The sequence below is a fragment of the Pelodiscus sinensis genome, chromosome 3 (genome assembly GCF_049634645.1).
Source record: "Pelodiscus sinensis isolate JC-2024 chromosome 3, ASM4963464v1, whole genome shotgun sequence".
Classification (NCBI taxonomy): Eukaryota; Metazoa; Chordata; order Testudines; family Trionychidae; genus Pelodiscus; species Pelodiscus sinensis.
Window position 1 is genome coordinate 24,143,685 of NC_134713.1, and position 23,102 is coordinate 24,166,786.

At 42.0% G+C, this 23,102-nt stretch overlaps 1 long non-coding RNA gene across 1 annotated transcript in view; it reads right to left on the bottom strand.

The window, feature by feature from the left end:
• Window positions 1–296: 296 nt before the first annotated feature.
• Window positions 297–23,102, bottom strand: part of LOC142827568 (uncharacterized) — an 80,784-nt gene continuing 57,978 nt past the window's right edge. The window contains exons 2-3 of the long non-coding RNA XR_012902241.1: window positions 4,099–4,170; window positions 297–988 (exon numbers count right to left, since the gene is read on the bottom strand). This is a non-coding gene — a long non-coding RNA (uncharacterized LOC142827568). The remainder of the gene's footprint in view (window positions 989–4,098; window positions 4,171–23,102) is intronic.

Sequence of the window (23,102 nt, forward strand, 5' to 3'; positions counted from 1 at the left end):
GAAAATAGACCAGAAAGGGAGATATGAGAAAGGTATATAAAATCATAAATATTGTGGAGAAAATACATAAGGAAGGGTTCTTTCCACTTCATATAATACAAGAACCAGGGCCCAGCTTGTGAAATTAATAGGCAGAAGGCTTAAAACTTAGAAAGGAAGTATTTTAACATCCAGCTACTCTATGAAACTCACTTCCAGGGCACATTATGCAGTCCAAATCTATAATTACAGGTTGGACCGCCTTGGTCCGGCACTGTAGGCACCTAACCAGTACCAGATGAGAGAATTTGCTCCTGCCACCGGCTTCAAGCTGCTCCAGCAGGCACCCTACCTCGCTACCCCCCTCACCCAACCTGTCTGGGCTGCTTGCCCAACCGCTTTTGGCTTACAGGGCAGCAAAAGCACTGGCTCCTGCTGCTGGGCTCCAGCCCTGTGCATCCAGGGACAGCCACGAGACTCCGGTCCCAGCCCTGTGCTCCCGGGTGCTGCTGTGGGACTCCAGCCCCAGCCCTGTGCTCCAATGGGCTGCTCCAGGGATCCGATCGCAGGGCTCGACTCCAAACCCACGCTTCCGGGGGCTGCCGCGGTGCCCCACCCCATGCTCAGGGAATGACTATGGGGCTCCAGCCTTGGTCCCATGCTCTAGGAAGCTGCCAAAGGACTCTGGTCCCACACTGCTTCCAGGCTCCAACCTCAGCACTGAGCTCCCACGGGCTGTCACAAGGTTCAGGGACCACCTCAGGGCTCCGGACCAGTGCTGATCTGTGCTGCTGGGGGACTGCTGCAGGCTGCTGGAGGCTGTTGCAGGGCTCTGGCCCTGGTCTTGCACTGCTCCCAGCTGGGTTGTCAACCTTGTTGCCCTGGCCCTGGCCCTGGCCCTGGCCCTCCTGCTTTCAGGCTCCTGGGCTTTCTGATCCAGGAGCATCCGTGGTCCTGCCAGATGATGAATGTTGCCAGACCAAAGAGTACCAGTTTTTGGAGGTACAACCTGTAGATTTAGAAAAGAATTAGATAAGTTTCTGGATGATAAATCTATCAATGTCTATTACTTAGGATGTGTAGAGAAGCAATCACATGCTCTGGGTGCCCCAAAGTTTCTGGCTGACAGATTTGGGACGTGACAAAAGGCAATGGATCCCTAGATGGTTGCTCTATCCTGGTCATTCCCTTTGAAATATCTGGCAATGGCCACTGTTAAATGTCAGGATACTGAAGTATATGTATTACTGATCTGACATTGTATGTACATTCCTACATTTTTAGGACTTAGGAAAGGGCCTGGATCACTAATTTCCCACAATGAACCCTGTTTTCATAGAATCATAGAATTGGAAGGGACCATGAGAGGTCATCAAGTCCAGTCCCCTGACCTCACAGTGGGACCAAGCCTTCTCTAGATCATCTCTGATAGATGTCTATCCAAACCGCTCTTAAATATCTTCAGTGACAGAGATTCCACAACCTCCCTAGGCAATTTATTCCAGTGTTTAACCACCCTGACATTTAGGACATTTTTTCCTAAAGTCCAACCTAAACCTCCCTAGCTGCAATTTAAGCCCACTGCATCTTGCTCTGTCCTCAGTGGCCAAGGATAACAATTTTTCTCCATCCTCCTTGTGATAGCCTTTTAGATACTTGAAAACAGCTAATATGTGGTCTCCCAGTCTTCTTTTTTCTAAACTAAACAAGTCCATTTCATTCAGTTTTCCCTCATAGGTCATGTTTTCTAGACCTTTAATCATTTTTGTTGCTCTTCTCTGGACCTTCTCCAATTTTTCCACATCTTTCTTGAAATGTGGTGCCCAGAACTTAATATTCTTAATATTTGTTGGACAAATGTTCAGGCCCCATTCAAGTCATACTTACAAATGCATAAGTGTAGTATCGTGATCTTAGGGCTCCAGCCTTAACATATATTTCTTTCTGGTGCACCCATAACTCCAACAAAGCTGGGGAGTAGATTTTGACTACACAAGGAATTCAAAATGAAGCTCAGAGGCTCTCTGTTCTTTCTGCTTAGTTTACTAGTGTTGATGCTACAGTGGGAAATGGGAATTTTACCCACTGAACAGAACCATATCCCCAAATTGCAAGAAAATAAAAGGAACTATCTTCCATATGTCATATTAGAAATAAAAACTTAGTCAGTATCTAGGTCTATGTACTATAGAATCCTCTCTTACTCTGCTTTCCATAAAGCTTGAAACTTATCTTTTAAGAAAATGTCTGAGCCTACAAAATACTATGCTGTGGACAAAGACAACCTTTACATATAAAACAATTTGCTCTATAGATCTGTGCTTATGCCAGTAAATCAATTGGCATCAACATTAAAAGAAAATCAGCATGAAAAAAATATCAGGGTGTTGGTTTTTGGGTTCCTTTTTTTAGGCTTCTTTGAGATTCTGCACAACTTCTTTCTAATTAGACATGTTCTATGTATGCACACATAAATTTTGTAAATGGCTTGAGCATGCCAAATAATCTTGTTTTAATTAGACCAAATAAGACTGATGTTTTAATCTGAAACTTTAATGTTAAATTCAATTCAACTGCAAATTGAAATCAGCAAAAAAGCATCAGATTTTCATTTCTGTCTTTTTTTTTAAGCAATAAGAGGAAAAAAATATAATGAATCATAAAACGCTGATACCGCTGGAGATTTTTTACATCTTTTCAGTACACAGAAAGAACACAGAGTTTGAAAATGCAAGGCTGCATAATTCTGAGCAAAACATAAATATTGGCTAGAGTCAAGTAGATAGGGATTTAAATAAAAACTGGCCCGGGGGGTGGGGAATTTTAGAGATGAAATGGGCTTCTTGGGAAATATATGTGCTGTGTAGTCAGGTGAAGAACTTGTTCCATTTGAATAAAACCGTAAAGCAGGCTTCCCAGAACCTCATTTTTACACGTTATTGATCAAACAAGATTTTCAAATTTATTCTGGATTTCTTTTTTTTGCAAAGTAACATTATTTGCCCTGCTGAATATTTAATATTGCCTAAACTTTTATTATATTTTGATGGTCACACCCCACTGAAGATTCTCAGTAGATAGTTTTTGGCATATATATTTTAAAAAATCCTTTCCCCCTGCTTTTTAAATGCATTGCTGGTATATTTTCTATATATTTTAGTGTGAGGAACTAATCTACTGTCAGGAGACAAAGCCCATAAGAAAAGTTACTTCTACAGATAGAGGGACACGCTAAATTTTGTCATTTCAGGGATAGAAATTTCAATATACAAATGAATGTTTATTTTCAGTGGGTCTAATTCTGGCACCCATACTCACATCAAGCAAACAGATCTGCATTAAAGCAGACCTGCATGATCTACTCAGACTCAATTAATGTACAGCATATTAGTGATCCATGGATCACTGTAAGTTACTTTTTGGGTCTATTGGCCCCTAAATCACACCCATTTGAAATTTACTCAAGGTGACAGAGAAGATCTGTATCTATTGTCAAATCATCAGTTATCATCTTAAAAAAAAACCTCATTAGATTAGAAAAGAGCATTTCTGGACTGAAAGTGTGATTGGAAACATTGAGTGCAATTGGAGTTGCAGCTAAGCAAACTGAGCATAACCTCTTAGATGCACAGTTAAGACTAAAGGGAAACCCTTAAGAAGATAATACATTTCAGAAGGGAGAACATCAGAAAAGTGTAAGAAGTGGGAGGTGCAATCAATCAAGGTAAAGCCTTGAAGAGAAAAGACAGCAAAGGAAAATGAAAATATTAAAAGAAAAATGACGGTATGTCTAAGTGCTATGAATTCCATTGGGAGATAAGCATAGGAAGGGAGCAGTAAAAAAAGGAAGATAAGCAGGGATGAACCAGGAAGAGCAAAAAGTGATGGAGGAAAAGATACACCATGGCCTTTATATGCAAAGAATAGTACATGAAATACAGAAGAGGAATAGAATGGCTAGAAAATGAAGATGAAGTTGTTTAAAAATGGAAAAAGAAAAAATACATAGGTTAAATAAGTAGGTTTAAGGAAGAATTAGTGTATTTAAGTTTCTGTAAAAATCACACCAATGAGGCACTGTAAATTTCTTTACAAATCCCTCTCCACAATGCTGCTCACCTGTCCCCACACTCAGCATGGCTCCCAGTAATGTGTGATCAAAGTAGTATCTTGATTCTATCTTGACTTGACCTTGAAAATGGAATCACATTTCAAGCCATTGTGGGAATATAAGTTCATTAGACAGCTGATTATGATTCAGTGACTGTCATTTAAGGATAGTCAGAGCACACCATACTCAGGCTATAGCTCCTGCCCAGTACAATGTCTATACTTGAAGCTTGATGGACATTGACTAGAAGATAAACTTAAAATAAAAAATGGTGTGGTAGAACTTTGTAGACTAACAAAACATGTAGATGGTATCATGAGCATTCACGGGTACTGTCCACTTCTTCAAATGAAAGTTCACGATACCATCCACATATTTTGTTAGTCTTTAAAGTGCTACCAGACTATTTGTTGGTTTTTTTAAGTTTATCCTGTACAGACTAACTCGGCTACCCCCTGAAGCTTCCATTGACTAGAAGGTAACTGTGCCATCTGTAGGTCTGGGGGATTCCAGCAGGCAAGATATTGCCTTTTTCTGTGCTCTTTGTTGCAACATAATAAGACTAAGCAAGTAGAAGAGGAGGCTAGGAGAGTTAAATAGATGTAGAACTGCATGAAGCAAAATCAGGATCAGAATCAAGGTGCCTGATCTTCAAAGCCCACAATTACAGCTAGATTGTCAAAGCATTCAGCTCCCATTATGACATGCATGGTCAGATTTACAAAAAATCTTAGAAGCAATCTGTCTGCTGAGCTCTTTTGAAAATATGGTTTCTTATTTTGGTGCCCATGTAGAAATAATGTTTCCTGAAAATTTGGACCGTAAACAATGGGGTAAAATCATAATTGTGCTGAAGTGAACATGGACTTTAACCACTGATTTCATCTGAGATTTTTAAAAAAATCTTTTTCCACCTTTCCTCCTTTCTTTTGCTTTCTCTCTTTATTTCAATCAATCTGCTTTAAATGTTAAAAAATAGCATGTTTACCCTGCTCATGGCTGTGAATTATAAGTTCAGGAAATTAAAAAAAAAAAAAAAAAAGGTTTTTAATGCAATAGTGACTTGATTCTGTTGCATAATTGTAGGGTTTGTCTTCACTGGAGTTAATGTATATGTAAATATCATAAGTGAATTTATATATAGCAATAGATATAATTAGAGTTATGGTTATCTAATTATTTCCATTGTGAAAGCTCTTTTTGTTGAAACTTCTCAGGATCTCTACCCATAAATAATTGTGTGTGTGTGTGTGTGTGTGGAGGACAAAGGCTTTCCTCCATATGAAATACATAATATTGCGGTATGTCCCCAGCCTCACCTCTCTCTGCATCCCTTACAGTTTTAACACTGATGTGGGTAAACTTTAAAATTTAGATTACTCAGGGAAACTGTCCTCATTGAGTAAAAATGCTATGTGTGCGTGCTACAGTTGAAAAAAACTTCTCTTGTGGCAGTACTATTGGAGGGTATGTCTACACTACAGCGCTAGTTCGAACTAACTTAGTTCGAATTAGTTAATTCGAACTAAGCTAGTTCGAACTAACGCGTCTAGAACTAAAAACTAGTTCGAACTAGCGTTTTGCTAGTTCGAACTAGCAAGTCCACATTGAGTGGACTCTGAACAGGGCTTAAGGATGGCCGGAAGCAGTGCCGGCAGGGCATAAAAGGAGGACTTAGAGCATGGAGATGCTGTCTCAGGCTAGCCGAGGGCTGCGCTTAAAGGGTCCCGACCCCCACCCCGGACACACAGTTCTAAGGGGTGCCCCGCTTGCAAAGAAGTTCTGGCTTGGAGTGCCCTGAGTGCCCACACTGGGCACATCACACCACTCAGCCATCAGCCCGGCTGCACTTGCCGCAGGCTGCCATCTGGGGAGAGGGAGTAATTGGGGGGCTGCAGGAGAGCTTCCACCCCCAGAAGCCCGCAGAGCCAGCCCAGTCCTCCCCATCGGGGGCTCGTACCCCATTCCTCCCTCACCTCCTTCCACTTACCCTTCCTTAGCCCCCCTTCTTATTGATGTACAAAATAAAGATAACGTTTCTTCCAACATTGACTCTGTCTTTATTGAAAAAAAACTGGGGGAGACTGGGAAAAGGAGGTGGGAGAGGGGAAGAGAAAGGCTGGGAGAGGGGAGGGCAACTAACATGATCAGGGGTTGGGAACAGGTCCCATATGAAGAGAGGCTACAGAGACTGGGACTTCTCAGCTTAGAAAAGAGGAGACGGAGGGGGGACAGGATAGAGGGCTCTAAAAGCAGGAGTTGGGTGGAGAGGGTGCATACAGAAAAGCTCTTCATTAGTTCCCATAAAGAAGGACTAGAGGACACCAAAGGAAAGGAATGGGTAGCAGGCTTGAAACTAGTAAGAGAAAGTTGTTCTTCTTCCCAAAGCAAATAGTGAACCTGTGGAACTCCTTGCTGCAGGAGGCTGTGAAGGCTACAACTAGAACAGAGTTGAAAGGAAAGTGAGATAAAGTGATGGAGGTTGGGTCCATGGAGTCCTATTAGCCAGAGGGTAGGAGTAGTGTCCCTGCCCAAAGTTTGTGGAAGGCTGGAGAGGGATGGCACGAGACAAATGGCTTGGTCATTGTCTTCGGTCCATCCCCTCCAGGGTCCCTAGGGTTGGCCGCTGTTGGCAGACAGGCTACTGGGCTAGATGGACCTTTGGTCTGACCCAGTACGGCCATTGTAAGCTCAGGGCTCAGGGTCGGGGGTCTCAGTGGACCCCCTTGATTTTCATGCACACCTGGTCCTGGGTGGCCAGGCTGGCAGCTCTCCTGCCCTAGCCGGCCACTTTCCTGTGCCTAGTGAGGAGATCGTGGACGAGGTCCACGATGTCCGCACTAGCCCAGGAAGGTGCCCGCCTCTTGCGGTCCAGGGCAAGCTCCCGGGAGCCGCCAGCCTGGTCCCGGCAAGAGGGGGTGGGCTGGGGGGCATCGGGTGGGTGGCTCTGTGCCGTGCCAGGTGCAGGGTCTGCTAGCTGGGTGCTGGCAGGCTTGCACCTGGCACGGGCACCGTAGCCAGCCCGTGCCCCTTTAAGGGGTCCGGGGCCGGGAGGGGGGCATAGAGTTTCCCTGGTGTTGGCCAGAGTGGCCACCAGGGAAACCTGGGGAGGGCTAGCCTCCCACTAGTTCGAACTAAAGGGCTACACAGCCCTTAGTTCGAACTAGCTAGTTCGAACTAGGCGTTAGTCCTCGTAAAATGAGGTTTACCTAGTTCGAACTAAGCGCTCCGCTAGTTCGATTCAAATTCGAACTAGCGGAGCGCTAGTGTAGCGCCTATTAAAGTTAGTTCGAACTAACGTCCGTTAGTTCGAACTAACTTTGTAGTGTAGACATACCCGGAGTTAGACAATGATGAGTCCATCCATATCTTTTATTTAGGGCATGAGTTTTAAAATTTCTTTTGTCAATGTTCTTTCAAACACCTCTATGAATGTTCTATACAGCTTCCTTTCATTGCAAATGCAAGAATTCGTATTAACCAAGGTGGTAAGAAAATAGAGGAGAATTTTCATGAAAATATTAGTGACAATTTGTATCTTTAGGATGCAATTTCATTTTTTATCAAAAATTTCCCATGTACTGCTGTGGTTGGTTAGAAAAGATAATATAAAATAATAGAAAACACGTAATGAACATTTCCTTTTTCCCCTAAAAATGTTTCATTTTTGTCAAAATTATCTGTCCATAAACTTAAAAGAGAATTGAATGGATCCTCCAATGAGGCAAGACTTCCTTATGCTTTCATGCATGGGGATCTTTTCATTGGGTCAATGGCTTTGGCTCAGGTCTACGATGAGGCAAGGGTCTGTAGGTGTGTCTGGATTCTATGAAAGAACTGTATCTCCAGTGCCACATACTTAGGGACCTTGATTCACGTTTTATTTATAGCATTGTTCTACAGTTGGAATTTTGTTCCCTACTACATTTGAGACTTTTCTAAAAGCCAGTACAATCAGGTGGGAAGACCCTAAAGGCTTCATGTTCTTATATTCCTTCATAGTCTGCCAATGTCTATGGCTTGTAGACTATTTTCTCTTAGTTTATAAAGGTGCCTTATGTGACCCTACACCCCAAGCAATTTATAGCTAACATTCACTCCCTAAATATTATTTGTTTTAGGTTTCCTGAAAACAGCCACATGTACGCACATATATCCAGAACAGTTTATTTGCTCACCACAGAAGAGGTAACTGCCAACAAGAGAAATTAAAGTCTTTCATTATAAAAGTAATTACTAACAAGATTTTCTGAGAATGAGACCATTTCAGTCCAATGCTAAGTCAAGAACTGAAAAGCTCTTCCTAAACTGAAAAGCATATGATGAGGGCCCTACCAAATTTATGGCAATGAAAAATTTGTCATGGAGTGTGAAATCTGGTCTCCTCCACCTGTGAAATATGATCTTTTATGTATTTTTACTCTGCAAGGTACAGATGTCATGGAGGAGACCAGTGTTTCCAAATTGGGGGTCTTGACTCAAAAGGGAGTTGCAGTGGGGTCACAATTATTTTTGGCGGGTTGAGACATTGCCATCCTCACTTTTGTGCTGCTTTCAGAATTGAGCAGCCAGAGAGTGGTGGCTCTTGGCCAGGAACCCAATTCTGAAGGCAGCACCCTGCCAGCAGCAGAGCAGAAGTAATGGTCCCTTGATCTAATACTTGACAATAGCTCAAAAAGAGTTATAGCTTTTATCCTGTGAGCACTTTCAAAAATATGTGCACAGCACAGCTACAAGGTCTTTTCTTATCTTTCTTTCCTGAGAACGTTGCAGTGTCTATCACCTTTGTGAAATACTAAGATCTGTAAAAGCGGCAAGGAGTCCTGTGACACCTTATAGACTAACTGAAGTGTTGGAGCATAAGCTTTTGTGGGCAAAGACCCACAAAAAGGCCCATGAGCCTTATGCTCCAACACTTCAGTTAGTCTATAAGGTGCCACAGGACTCCTTGCCACTTTTACAGATTCAGACTAACTTAAGTTTCAGATACTTAGGATCTGTAAGTCATTGTGCAATTCTTTATATCATCTGCTAAGCCTTTTTCATTTCTATAGAAATGTTTTCTAATAAGGTATCTAATTATGCAACATATTTCACATGAGCTATCCCTCCCCCTTACTTCTTCCTCTCTGCTCTGCTGAGCTCATGTCAAAGGTTAGTTTCAGGAGTAACAGAGATGAGACTAGAACCCCGCCATTCTTCAATCAATAGCATCATTAGAGTGCTGAATCATGGGAAGGATGCTACCTGTGCAATTGTTGCATCAAGCCAGGGTCTGTATATCAATAACTATATGTAAATTGGCCATACAGAGTTTCTATAGTTACTTTATATACTTAATTAAATGGGAATTTCTCACCTGTGTGTAACCATTATGGGGTTAGAGAGCACGGCCCCTTTACAACTTGTCCTGAGGCAGAAAAAATGCTGGCTCTTCCTGGATGACAAAGTGCTCTGCACCACTAGCAGAGGTGGGTGGAGAAAGCAGTGGTGTGTGTACATCTACACCTCTGGACAAAATTACTACAGAGAGCAGACCTCCATATAGCAAAGCAGCCAAGAACCAGCCTGAAACTGGGAAGGTTCAAAGCAGCCAACGGGGGAAGTCCTAGGACAGGAACCAGAAAGAACACCCGAGAAGAACAAATTGGTGTCACCATCTCCCAGATCCGCATTGGACTTTGACTGCTGGGGCTTGTGACCTTGCATTGGCAATAAAGAGGGAGGTCGATAAGTGGAGTAGTTGTCACTCTGTATGCTTTACAGAGACTAGAAGAAAAGACCATTGAAGGGGATTGTTGGGAAAAGTTTACTGGTGCCAAAGACAACCAGAATTATTCTAAATTGTGATATCCTATTATCTAAGTTTACTTTTGGTTAGCTCCTTATGCTGTGTCTTTTTAGGCCTTGATTAGTTCATCTAAGTTATTGTCTTTAAGGCCTTAAGACTTGTAGGCTCAGTTCACTGCTTCCTTAACTGATGCCTATGCCTTAATACCAAATATACCTATCCATATAGGCTACACCAGTGTCCAGTGTGAAAGAAGAGTGTTGTGTTTTCTGTGTTCACAGGTTATACACAGCCTGAAGCACTTTTTTTAGAGAAAAGATCCCTAAACTTTAAAATAAATGGAACTAACTTGGCTAATATCATACTCCTTTAACCAAAATGAAATTCAGAAATTCAATTTAAATCTTGGCAGCCTTTCAGGAACATTAAAAGGAAATTAAGTCAATTTTGGAGAGCTGAGCTCCTGTATTTTAAGTTTAGTTTTGGATAAAAGTTAGAAATCCTTTGCTTTTAGAATTTTTCCATTGCACTGAATTAAACTCTTGCGGCAGCTACCTTTGTCTGACCCCAGTCCTGTTAATTAAAATATATGCAAAATATGTTAAAAGATCTTTTACAACTAGAATTGAGGGATTACATTGTGGTGATACATTTACTTTACCATTTTGGTGAAGGCTCTGCACTTAGGCTCTGCCCTTGGTAAGTTATGGGGGCATTTCTTCATAAAGGAATATATACTTTCACACCTATGATCAACCATATGGCCAACTATCCATCATGGGAACTGACCCAAGTTTCACAGAATTCTAGGAGAAGACTGCTATTGACTTCCAGTGGATTTCAATCAGACTCTTAAGTACCAATCACAACAGCACCTTAGGTAATGCAGTTCTATGTAGATGCTAGTGAAACAGAGCTTCTGGAAGTAAAAGCAGTGGCTGCTGGACTGATGTATACAGCAGATAAGATAATTTATTGTAATGAAAAATATTAGGATTTACTTAATACTGCAAAATTAGAGGGGAGCTTAATTTGTGATTTCAGATGTATGACCTAAGTAAAGAGATAACTCCAGTGAGTTGTTGTATGATCTGCAAAGATGCTGAAACATTCTGTTTCCAATGATACAGAAATCTGTAACTTAATAACATGTTAATTTAATTGACAAGTACTTAAACATTCATAGCTTACTCTCATGGGATATGTCTACACTACCACCCTAGTTCGAACTAGGGTGGTAATGTAGGCAACCAGAGTTGCAAATGAAGCCCGGGATTTGAATTTCCCGGGCTTCATTTGCATCTCGCCGGGCGCCGCCATTTTTAAATATCTGCTAATGCGGACTCCGTGCTGCGCAGCTACACGCGGCACGGACTAGGTAGTTCGGACTAGGCTTCTTCGAGGAGTAATGGTAGTTTGGACTAGGAAGCCTAGTCCGAACTACCTAGTCCGTGCCGCGTGTAGCCGCGCGGCACGGAGTCCGCACTAGCGGACATTTAAAAATGGCGGCGCCCGGCGAGATGCAAATGAAGCCCGGGAAATTCAAATCCCGGGCTTCATTTGCAACTCTGGTTGCCTACATTACCACCCTAGTTCGAACTAGGGTGGTAGTGTAGACATACCCATGTATACTGCTGTAAACCAGAAGTTGTTCTGACTACAGAATCCTTCACATTTACCAGTGTAACTCAGAACAGAATTTGGCCAAAGGGCACTGAGCCAAATATTGCTCAGTACTATGTAGAGCTGTGGTGAGCAATAATTTTTTACCGGGGGCCACTTCAGAAATTTCTGAAGTGGCTCTGGTACCCACCGGAAGGGGTGGGGCCTCAAGCAGAAGGGGTGGGTCCATGATACTTCCCTGCTGCCCCACCCACAGACCATGATTGGTCTGTGGGTGTGGGAGTGCATGAAGTGTTTGCCCCCCCAGAGGTTTCCCCTAAGCGACTTTGTGTGCTTCCCCTTCTGCCCCCAGGCCAGTCAGGGCTTGGGAAGAGGGGAGCGTGTGAATTCTCCTTCCATCCTGGCAGGGAAGAGGAAACTTCATGTGCTTCTCTCTGCTCCCAGGCCCTAACTGGCCTAGATGTGGGAGGAGCAGAAAACCTCCGTGGGCACCTAAGCTTATTTTCATAAGAAATGTCACAGGAAAGGACCAAGGTGTCATTTTACCTGTTAGCCTGGTTGTAGTACTCACCCACGATGTGAGAAACCCAGGTTCAGTTCTCCATCTGCCTTACAAAGAAAAGGGATTTGAACTTTTGTTCTCAAGGTTTCCCAACTATGAGGAGGAGGGCTTTAACCATCATTTGTTTAAGTCTCAGCTTGACAAAGCCCTGGCTGGGATGATTTAATTAGGGTTGGTCCTGCTTTGGGCAGGGGGTTGGACTCAATGACCTCCTGAGGTTTCTTCCAACCTCATGATTCTATGATAGAATATTCAGGTATTTGATTCTAAATCATTCTTATTAAAGTTGTGCTACTGAGGACACAATTAAATATGTGTTGAGCTAGTGAGAAAATTCCAGTAGTTTAGGGCACACACCTAAGAAGTAAGAAACTCAAGTTCAAATGAAACAGGAGGAGGACATTTCAAGTGAGGATAGGGACCATAGTCATTGGGTTAAAGATTATTAAAGGTATTGTTTCCTCTATCACATATGCTTGCCAATGCTCCAGGATTGGCCTGGAGTATTCTGGAATTGGCATCCATCTTCCAATGACTATTAAAATTAATAAAATATATTGGAGATATTACTGGGCTATTTTAAGGAAATGACATTATGTTGTTGGAGAAAAAAATCAGAATAGTGTCAGTCAGAGTTTGCAATGGTACCTTTATCTTTCCCAGCCACTTTGTAAAGAACATAAAGATGGTTATAATGGATCAGACTCAGGCTATGTTTACACTGCAACATTATTTCTAAATAGCTAGCATTATTATAAGATATGCAACTTCAGCTATGTTAATTGGGAAGCTGAAGTCGAAGTACTTTAACTCAGCTTTTGGCACTGTCTACACTGCAGGAAGTTGAAGGAAGAACACTCTTCCTCTGACTTCCCTTACTCCTCGTGAAATGAGGGTTACAGATGTTGGAGTAAGAACATCTGTATAATAAATAATTTTGTATAATAAAATAATTCTTCTGTATAATAAATAATTTTGAAATAATGGGCTTGCTGTGTAGACGCACACTCTATTATTTTGAAATAATGTGAGTTATTTCAAAATAACGTTGCTGTGTAGACATGCCCTTATAGATCTACACAGCAGTTGAACAGATTTCTTGAGCATCTCATTGGTGCCTAAATGATAGACTTGGGTGTCTAAATCCTTTGGGTATCTACCCCGTAAGCCCTTTTGAAAATACCATCCAATGGCAATTTTAAGAAGACAAACACAATTCAGCAAACATAGTCTGCCAGGCTTTCTTTCACCATACTTATCTGTCTTCAGTTTAAAAATAGTCAGGATTCAGTGGGAAAATCTGACAAGTGTAGTAGAAATTACACTAAATATGAATTTTTAACACTGTGAAACACAGGCTGTATCATTATACTTTACCCATGAAAAGAAAAAAAATAGAGAAAATTGCTTTAATGTTTCCAATAGTATTTTCTGTTCAAATTTATTCTCTCTCTTCTCTGCTTATTATTTGAACTTTCAACAGTGTAGTTAAAAGAAAATCTTCCAACAAATATACTGGATTTTAGATAAAGAAGTTTGTTTTGTTGTCTTCTCCGTCTAGTCATAGATGAATTTCAAAAGGTTCAGAGCTGTAGCAAAGTTCATATAGACACCCTAAATTTTAGATGCTTATGCAAACTTTGTCTGATGCATCAGTGCTGCTGCAGGCCATGTGGGAGCAGCAGCTGAGAGCTTATTCTTCCTGCAAGAGACCAGAGCAAGCATTCTGTTTTCACTTACTTGCAAAGAGAGGGCAAAGCTTCAACATAGAGGGCTTTCAGTGGGAAGTGGGACCATGTCTCCTCATTCTTCTTGGTGATTGGGGACTGGATGGAAAAATTGCTCTATGAGGGCATGAAGAGTAGGAGCTATAGGAGGAATTGCAATGGAGGGAATGATAACAGAAAGCTCTCTCTTTCGCTCTGGATTTCACTTTTAGGGTAATTCTGTGTCACTGTGTGCATATGTCAAATTAATGTCCTGCACAGATTTCTTTTCTTCGCCACAGAAAAATGGCCATTCTGTTTTGGGTGCCCAAAGCAGCTGACAGAGGTAAATGGGCATATGAGAGGCTTCAGGTCTGGGGATACACTGGACAATGTGGGGTCAGATCCACCTCTGTCCACCCAACTCCCATACCTCAGGGTTCTTCCATTCCCAGATCCCTCTGCCAGGTCCCCCACACCTGAAACTCCCTGCCAAGCCTCACCCCATCCCAGATTTGTTAGTATTTATGGGACTGGGGTGGGGGAGGAGCACACTTCCCCTGCACAGTGCAGCTGGAACCAGGGCTAGGACCAGGCTGGGTTACACCCAGCCCCAGAAACCTCCCCTGGCTCCACACTGTCCCCTCTACTGCAACTGGACCCTTATCCCAGAAGCCCCACTGCCCTAGTATCTGGATCCCCTCACCAAGCCCATCCCCTCCACACCCAGACCCTCCTGCTGAGCCCTAATCACCTGCAGCTGGACCTCTCCACAGAGTCTCATTGTCCTTGCACCTGGAACCTCCCAATAAACCTTGAATATCCAGGTCTCCTATGCACCTCACAGCACTTGTTTAATTCTTGTCTCCAAGATGTCATCTAAATTAAAACCTATTTTGTTCAGCCAAAGGCAATTTAGCCTTTTTAAAGTAATTATAAATCAAGGAAGTCACTTAATGCATATAATACGTATATTTAGGATTAAGTGGGACAGTGATTGTATATTGCAAGATAAATTCTTATATTGCAATATATCATTAAAAATAAGTGGAGACAGACCAATCAAAAGGAACTGCATTCGCATTTAATTTTTTTCCTATTTGTGACTATCCTTTGGCCTGGGGTCTCATGCTGTCCACACAGAATTGGTGTATTTCTGACCACACCATTTTCATGTTAATTCTTATTATTGCTATTAGTTTATTGCTCTTGATATATTATATCTATGTATTATATACAAGACATATAATTCCTAATTTCTATATATCATAGTAATACTTGAGGCTGCAGTCCCATAGTGCTAGTGGCTGTACATGCTTGTCAGCTCTTGTCCCAAGACAATCTTTGCCACTCTAAGGGTATGTCTACACTAGAAAGTTAGTTCGAACTAACGTCCGTTAGTTCGAACTAACTTTCCTAGGCGCTACACTAGCGCTCCGTTAGTTCGAACTTAATTCGAACTAACGGAGCGCTTAGTTCGAACTAGGTAAACCTCATTTTACGAGGACTAACGCCTAGTTCGAACTAGCTAGTTCGAACTAAGGGCTGTGTAGCCCTTTAGTTCGAACTAGTGGGAGGCTAAGGCTTCCCAGGTTTCCCTGGTGGCCACTCTGGCCAACGCCAGGGAAACTCTATTGCCCCCCTCCCGGCCCCGGAGCCCTTAAAGGGCCACGGGCTGGCTACTCACTTTGTGCCAGTTGCAAGGCTGCAAGCACCCGTGCCTGCACAGCCTGTACCTGCCACAGGATGAGCCAGCCATCTGAGGGTTCCCAGCCCTCCACTGCTCCCCACGACCAGCCTGGCGGCTCCCGGGAGCCTGCCCGGGGGCGCAAAAGGCGGGCGCCCGCCTGGTCAAGTGCGGAGATCGTGGACCTCATCGAGGTTTGGGGGGAAGCCTCCAATGTCCACGATCTCTGCACTAGCCACAGGAATGCGGCCGTCTACGGACGCATGGCTGCCAGTCTGGACGCCAGGGGCCACCAGCGCAGCCGGGAGCAGGTGCGCTGCAAAATAAAGGACTTGCGGCAGTCCTACTCCCCCCGAAGGGAAGAACCGACACAGACGGGCACAGAGACCGACGCTTTGCTGTCCCTCGGCGAGGTTGGCAAGCAAGCAGGAAAAGCTGAGAACCGGCTGTCCAGGGGGGTCCCTTTAAGCACGAGCCTCAGATAGCCTCAGACAGCAGCCACACAAAGCAACTGCTGACCTGATGCCCTGCCAGAACCGGTTTCAGCTGCCCTTAAATGCCCCCCTGCGTCCAATCAGTGTGGACGCGCTAGTTCGAACTAGCAAAACGCTAGTTCGAACTAGTGTTTAGTTCTAGATGCGCTAGTTCGAACTAGCTTAGTTCGAATTAACTAATTCGAACTAAGTTAGTTCGAACTAGCGCTGTAGTGTAGACGTACCCTGAAAGACAAGACCTAATAGAGGGATGGAACAAACAAACAAACAAACAAACAAACAAAAAATATAGTGGAAGAGAAATAGGATGTGTTAAAAACAGTAAGAGGGTGGTTATATCTTAGACTAGGTAGAGGTACAATTTGCAGATATAATAAACTACTCAGTATTAACAAAAAAAACAGGACTATGTAGTACTTTAAAGACTAACAAGATGGTTTATTAGGTGATGAGATTTCGTGGGCCAGACCCACTTCCTCAGATCAAATAGTGGAAGAAAATTGGCATGACCATACACTTCTAATATCATTAGCTCACAGACATTTACCTCCGCCCCTCATCCCTTTTCTGTTCTGAAATTTGATTTGTCCGTTTCATATGTGTTCATTTTTTTGATAGTATCCTTTGGTATATATGGTCATGCCAATTTTCTTCCACTATTTGATCTGAGGAAGTGGGTCTGGCCCACGAAAGCTCATCACCTAATAGACCATCTTGTTAGTTTTTAAAGTGCTACATAGTCCTGTTATTTGTTTCAGCTAGACCAGACTAACATGGCTACATTTCTATCACTACTCAGTATTAGTGAGTCATCTCAATTCATTGTGATCCTTTCCAAAAGATGGCAACATTCTATATGCACCATTACAGGGGCTCCAAGTACCCACTTATAAATCTTAGAATTTAAATAAGCCCCTATCTAAGCACTTCAGATCTATGGAGCTAGTGATTAGAGGAGTTTTTGGAGAGAGTTTTCCAGATGAAGGAGGAGTTATTATGTGACCTTGGGGGTAAGTGGTTGTTGTAGTGTGTGTGTTTGTGTTTGGGGATAGTTTGAAGGAGTCTAGATACACTTACCATTCTTTAAACTTCTTTAATCTAAACGAAAACCAAACCCATCCAATTAAGAAAAACCTAGAAAAAAAGGAATTAGCTCTACATGTAAAAGGAGAAAGCAGTCAGAAGCCTAGCAGCAGCATGTGGGCTATCCAGTTTATTGCACCCAATGCAGTGTTTATGCTTACTTGTGCTATGGACAAGTGGTACATATGTGCATTTGATGCAAGGAGCTCCTGGCCCGCAGAGACTACATATGGACTTTGGAGACCACTATGGCTGAATTAGAGGAGCTAAAGGACATAGAGAGGTACAGTTTCAGTGCTGTTGAGGAGGGTGAAAGGCTCAGAGAAGGAAAACATCCAACCGGAGCAGAGGGAAACGACCCAATACTTGTGACCTTCCTTCCAGATGATGTGGTATCCTCTCACACTGAGGATACCTCTCCAGTGGGGAGGGAATTCCAATTGTTAGGAAAAGACAGGAGTTAGTAATGGGGGATTTGATGATTTGATCATTAGAAACATAGATAGCTGGGTTTGTGATAATTGAGAATACCATATGGTTACTTGCCTGCCTGGTGTGAAGGTTGCAGCTCTCTCACGATGTGTAGACAGACTTATGTGTGTGCTTGGGAGGACCTGGTGATTGTGGTACATGCAGGTACCAAAGACATAGGGAAGAATAGGAGAGAAGTCCTGGAGTCTAAATTTAGACTACTAGGTAAGAAACTGAAATCCAGGAGATTAATGGGGGCGTTTTGTAAAATGTTTCCAGTTCCACGTACAAAGCCAGGTAGACAGGCAGAACTGCAGAAGCTTAATACATAGATGAAACAATCATGTAGGGAGAAGGGGGTTAGATTTATTAGGAAGTGGGGAAACTTTTGAGAAAGGGGGGAGCATATACAGGAAGGATGGGCTCAATTTAAACCAAAACCAGATTGCTGGCACTTAAAATTAAAAAGGTTGTAGAGTAATTTTTAAGGTAAGGTCAGCCTACAGGTGTGGAGGAACACATGGATCAGACAGAGACATCCCTTAGGGGAAGGTCTATTAATAGAAATTCTCTATGTCTTAGTAAAGAGGAGAGTGTGGAAGATGATAAAATATGGGTAAGAGCTGATGATAAACAATCAAATGAAAAAGAGTCTCATTCAATCACATGTAATGGCAGACAGTGAAATCAGGACAAGTTTTTAAAATGCGTATATGCTAGAAATCTAAATAATAAAATGGGTGAACTAGAGTGCTTTTTATTGAATGACAATATTGATGTAATAGGCATCACAGAAACTTGGTAGAATGAGGCTAATCAATGGGAAACAGTAATACCAGAGTACAAACTATATCAGAAGGACAGAATAGATTCTGCTGGTGTGGGAGGGACACTATCTGTGAAAGCAAGCATAGAATAAAATGAAGTAAAAATCTTAAATGAACCAAACTGCTCCATAGAATTGCATGCACTAATTATATGAATAGAGCAGTAGGGATATATTAGCAACTGCTAGAATGGTGTTAGGGACTTTGAAATGTTAAAGGAGGTTAGAGAGACTATACAATTTAAAAAAAACCTCAATAAGAATGAGGGATTTCAACTACCCTTGTATTGACTTGATACATGTCATCTCAGGATAGGATGCAGTGATAAAGTTCTTTGCCACTTTAAATGACTGCTTCTTGGAACAGCTGACTCTAGAACCCACACGAGGAGAGGCAATTCTTGATTTAGTCCTAAGTGGAACACTCCTGGTACAAGTAGCGAATATAGCAGGACCACTTGGAAATAGTGACCATAATATAACTAAATTTAACATAGCTGTGGTGGGAAAAACACCATAGCAGCCCAACACAGTGGCATTTAATTTCAGAAAATAACAGATAATAAAAGGTACAGTAGCAAAAATAAATCCCTGTAAGTTGCACAGAAAGTTTTCAAAGACACCATTGCAGATGCTCAACTTAAATGTATACCCCAAATCAAAAAACATAGTAAGAGAACCAAAAAAGTGCCACAGTGGTTTAATAATGAAGTAAAAGAAGTAGAAAGAGAGAGAAAAAGGCATCATTTAAAATGTGGAAGTCAAATCCTAGTGAGAAAAATAGAAAGGAGCATAAAGTCTGTCAAATGAAGTTTAAAAATATAATTAGGAAGGCCAAAAAGAAATTTGAAGAATAGTTAACCAAAAACTAAACAGTAATAAATTTTTGAAGTTCATCAAAAGCAGGAAACCTGCTAAACAACCAGTGGGGCCACTAGATGATCAAGATGCTAGAGGAGCACTCAGGGATAATAAGATCATTGCCAAGAAATTAAATTAATTATTTCTTTTTAGGTGATGAATCTGAGGAACTGTCCCAGACTGAGCTGTCACTGTGGGAGGTTTTGGAACATATTGATAAACTAAATAGTAGTAAGTCACCAGGATCAGATGGTATTCACCTAAGAGTTCTAAAAAAACTCAAATACGACATTTCAGAGCTACTAACCGTAGTTTGTAATCTATCCTTTAAATGATGTTCTGTATCCAATGATTAGAAGATAGTTTATGTGACACTGGTTTTTAAAAAGGTCCCTAGAGATGATTGTGGCAATTACAGGCCAGTAAGTCTAACTTCAGTACCAGGCAAATTGGTTGAAACTACAGTAAAAAACAGAATTGTCAAACACATAGATGAGCACAATTTGTTGGGGAAAAGTTAGCATGGTTTCTATATATGGAAATCATGCCTCACCAATCTACTAGAATTCTTTGAGGGGATCATGTTCTTATAGCTTGCTTAGCTTGAAATCTGGGGCCGTACATATATATCACAACTATAAACATGTTTATGTTTATAATGCTGTATTATGCTTTCTAGGAGCCTTTCTAAATGGCCTTATGCAAAATGGCTAAAATTTCAGGTGTGGCAATTTGTGGTGCGGGGGGAGGAGAGGAGGGGAGAGATACTTGGCAAATTTTAGAGGGGCCTGATTATCTCAAGGTATGTACTCAGCATGTTCAGAAGTTTGGGCTTTTTTAAAAAATGTCTAAGATGGGAACACAAAATTACTGTCACTTTTAAAAATTTTGGTCAGGATTTTTGAGTTGTGGTCATCTACTACCTATGGAGAAGGAACAGGAAAACAGATACGTTGCCTTAAAAAGGTGATTATTACAAACCTGGAGAGTATATGTCCATGATTCTCAAACTTAATTTCTGATTCTCAAACTTAATATCTGATCTGTTATCTTCCATACACTCTGAGTTACCTAGGAATTCCTTTGACATCCAAATTCATCAAGCCTTAAACCAGGACCAAGACCTTCCTACATAAGCTTCACATTCCATGGTAGGATTCTATATCAGGAGGGACACATCCATGTGTCCAAAGGGGCCACTCAGCTTCAAGTCGTATACTTCTGCTATGATGCTTCCCAATCTAATCACGTCATCCATTCCAAAACCTAAGACCAGGTTTCTAGGACTTTTTGGTGGCCTTCATATGCATCTCTGTTGACTCTCACAGGGAGTCCTGTGGCCTTTTGTGCACACACCAACATCTCTCTTTTAAAATCACTGTGTCTCCTCCAGCCCTGACCCATTCACTATGGCCTTAGTCCATCCTTTCCAGTTACTTTATCATGGAATTGCTGCCTTCCCATTCCAATTCTGGTTGGTCACTTAACCAAAACAGCACATTTAGTTCCATGTTGAGCACTTACCATAATTAAGGTGATAGCCCCCCAGTTTGTGACTTGCTTATGGACATGGTATTTGACTGAAGATCTCAGTTTCCTCCCTGTTTCTGGAGAGCTTTTCTACTCTGCCTGAACATCGAGATTGTAGGGGTATGTCTACACTGCAACGCTATTTCAGGATACCAGAGTATCCCAAAATAGCTATCTTGCATCTTCAAAGCAAGCCCGTTATTTTGGGCTCACTATTCTGACATCCCTGTAAACCTCATTCTACAAGGAGTAAGGGATGTTTCAGAATGTCACTTTAATTCAAAATTTGGCGCTGTGTAGACAGAGCCAAATGACAAAATAAGCTATTTCAAAATAGCATTGAAATAAGATACGCAATTTGCGTAGCTCAAATTGTATATCTTATTTCAAGTTATAGTGCAGTGTAGACACACCCTAATTTCAACAGTCTAACACTCCAGAACCAAGAATGGGTACTGGGGGGAGGGGTCAATCAGGTACATGAACAGTATGTATGATGCTTCTTAAACTATCATCAAGATGATTGGCTATCCCTAATCGCTCATGTCACTTTGTTTACAACAATTCCATATACATCTCCACCAAGCAAACTCCTTTGCTAACTGTAGTTTCCATCTTTGTGCTCATCCAGAGATCCTCCAGATCATGGATGCCCACTGTTACCAAACTCATGGCCACCTTTAGCAGATACATCAGGAAATCCACAGGCAGGTAGATGTTGCCAAAGCAATCAACAAAGGGTATGCCAACCAGTCCCACCTGTCAACTCATGGTAGCGGTAGGGGATAAGATGTGGTTGTCCACCCAGAATATGTAAACAATTTTCCCCTTTGCAAAGCTGGATCGTGAGTACTTGAAGTCATTCTAGATCACAGGATAGATTAACTTGGACACATTATTACAATACTATAAATAATGAAAAAGTAAATTGAAATTGTAAATTTTAAAATTGAAAAAGTTTAGGTACCAATGCAGATGTGCTTATGTTCTGTACTTGAAAGGCTATAAAACTCTTAGTAAAATGAACAGGACATTAAATCTATGGTTAACTTCATCTATTATATCTAGAAGGTCAATACCCCCCATTCTAGTACATCTAGATAAAAATATTGAAATTAAATTTAAGGTCATTAAAATTGTTATTTTTTTTTAAATTTTGTTCATTTTATATTCAGACTAGAGATATTCCTTTCAACAGAGATAAAAGAACAGTAAATCATCCAGGCAGCTAGCTGAATAAGCAAATTATTAAGCACATGAATGGAGCTGTCATTACATCATGACAAACAAGATTATTAAAAGAACCCTCCAGTTGTCTTTTGGCCATTGAGTTCCATTATCAGCTTCACTGAAGTAGCAAATGCTAATTAGCCCCTGTGAGGGGGGGGGGGGGGGGGAGGGCAGTTTCAATAACAGGCACAATGTCAGAGCCAAATAGTGTTATAAAATGTAATTGATAACCATGTGCCTGCATCAGTTGCTTGGGCAGAATGGATTTTTCATCAACATCAACACTGTGGGATGAAAGTAACTGCATGAGAAATAAGCAAGTTGTCAGACAAAAGCAGCAGAAATATACAAAAACAGACTACCTTGATTTTATTAACTGAGGGTATGTCTACACTACCCTGCTAGTTTGAACTAGCGGGGTAATGTAGGCATACCGCACTTGCAAATGAAGCCCGGGATTTGAATTTCCCGGGCTTCATTTGCATAAGCGGGGAGCCGCCATTTTTAAAACCCCGCTGGTTCGAACCCCGTGCAGCGCGGCTACACGGGGCACGAACTAGGTAGTTCGAACTAGGCTTCCTAGTTCGAACTACCGTTACTCCTCGTGGAATGAGGAGTAACGGTAGTTCGAACTAGGAAGCCTAGTTCGAACTACCTAGTTCGTGCCCCGTGTAGCCGCGCTGCACGGGGTTCGAACCAGTGGGGTTTTAAAAATGGCGGCTCCCCGCTTATGCAAATGAAGCCCGGGAAATTCAAATCCCGGGCTTCATTTGCAAGTGCGGTATGCCTACATTACCCTCCTAGTTCGAACTAGGAGGGTAGTGTAGACATACCCTATTATATTAATGCTTCACCAAAGTATAAGAGAACATATTTAAATGAAATAAGAAACATCCACCCTCACAAACCGGAACCCATCTTTAGAACCGAAACCTTGATTATTGTATTGGGTTTTCAAAAGGATCATACACACATACAGTAAAACTCCAATTGGCCGGCATCCAGTGGTCCAGCACTCCTAATAGTCCGGCACCAACTGGAACCCGGAAGTGCTCCAGCCAGATGGACAATTTGAGCTGCCCAGAGGCAGCGGTGGAGAGGGGGCGAGAGGCAAGCAGGCATCTATTTAAGAAAGGATGGAAAGCAGA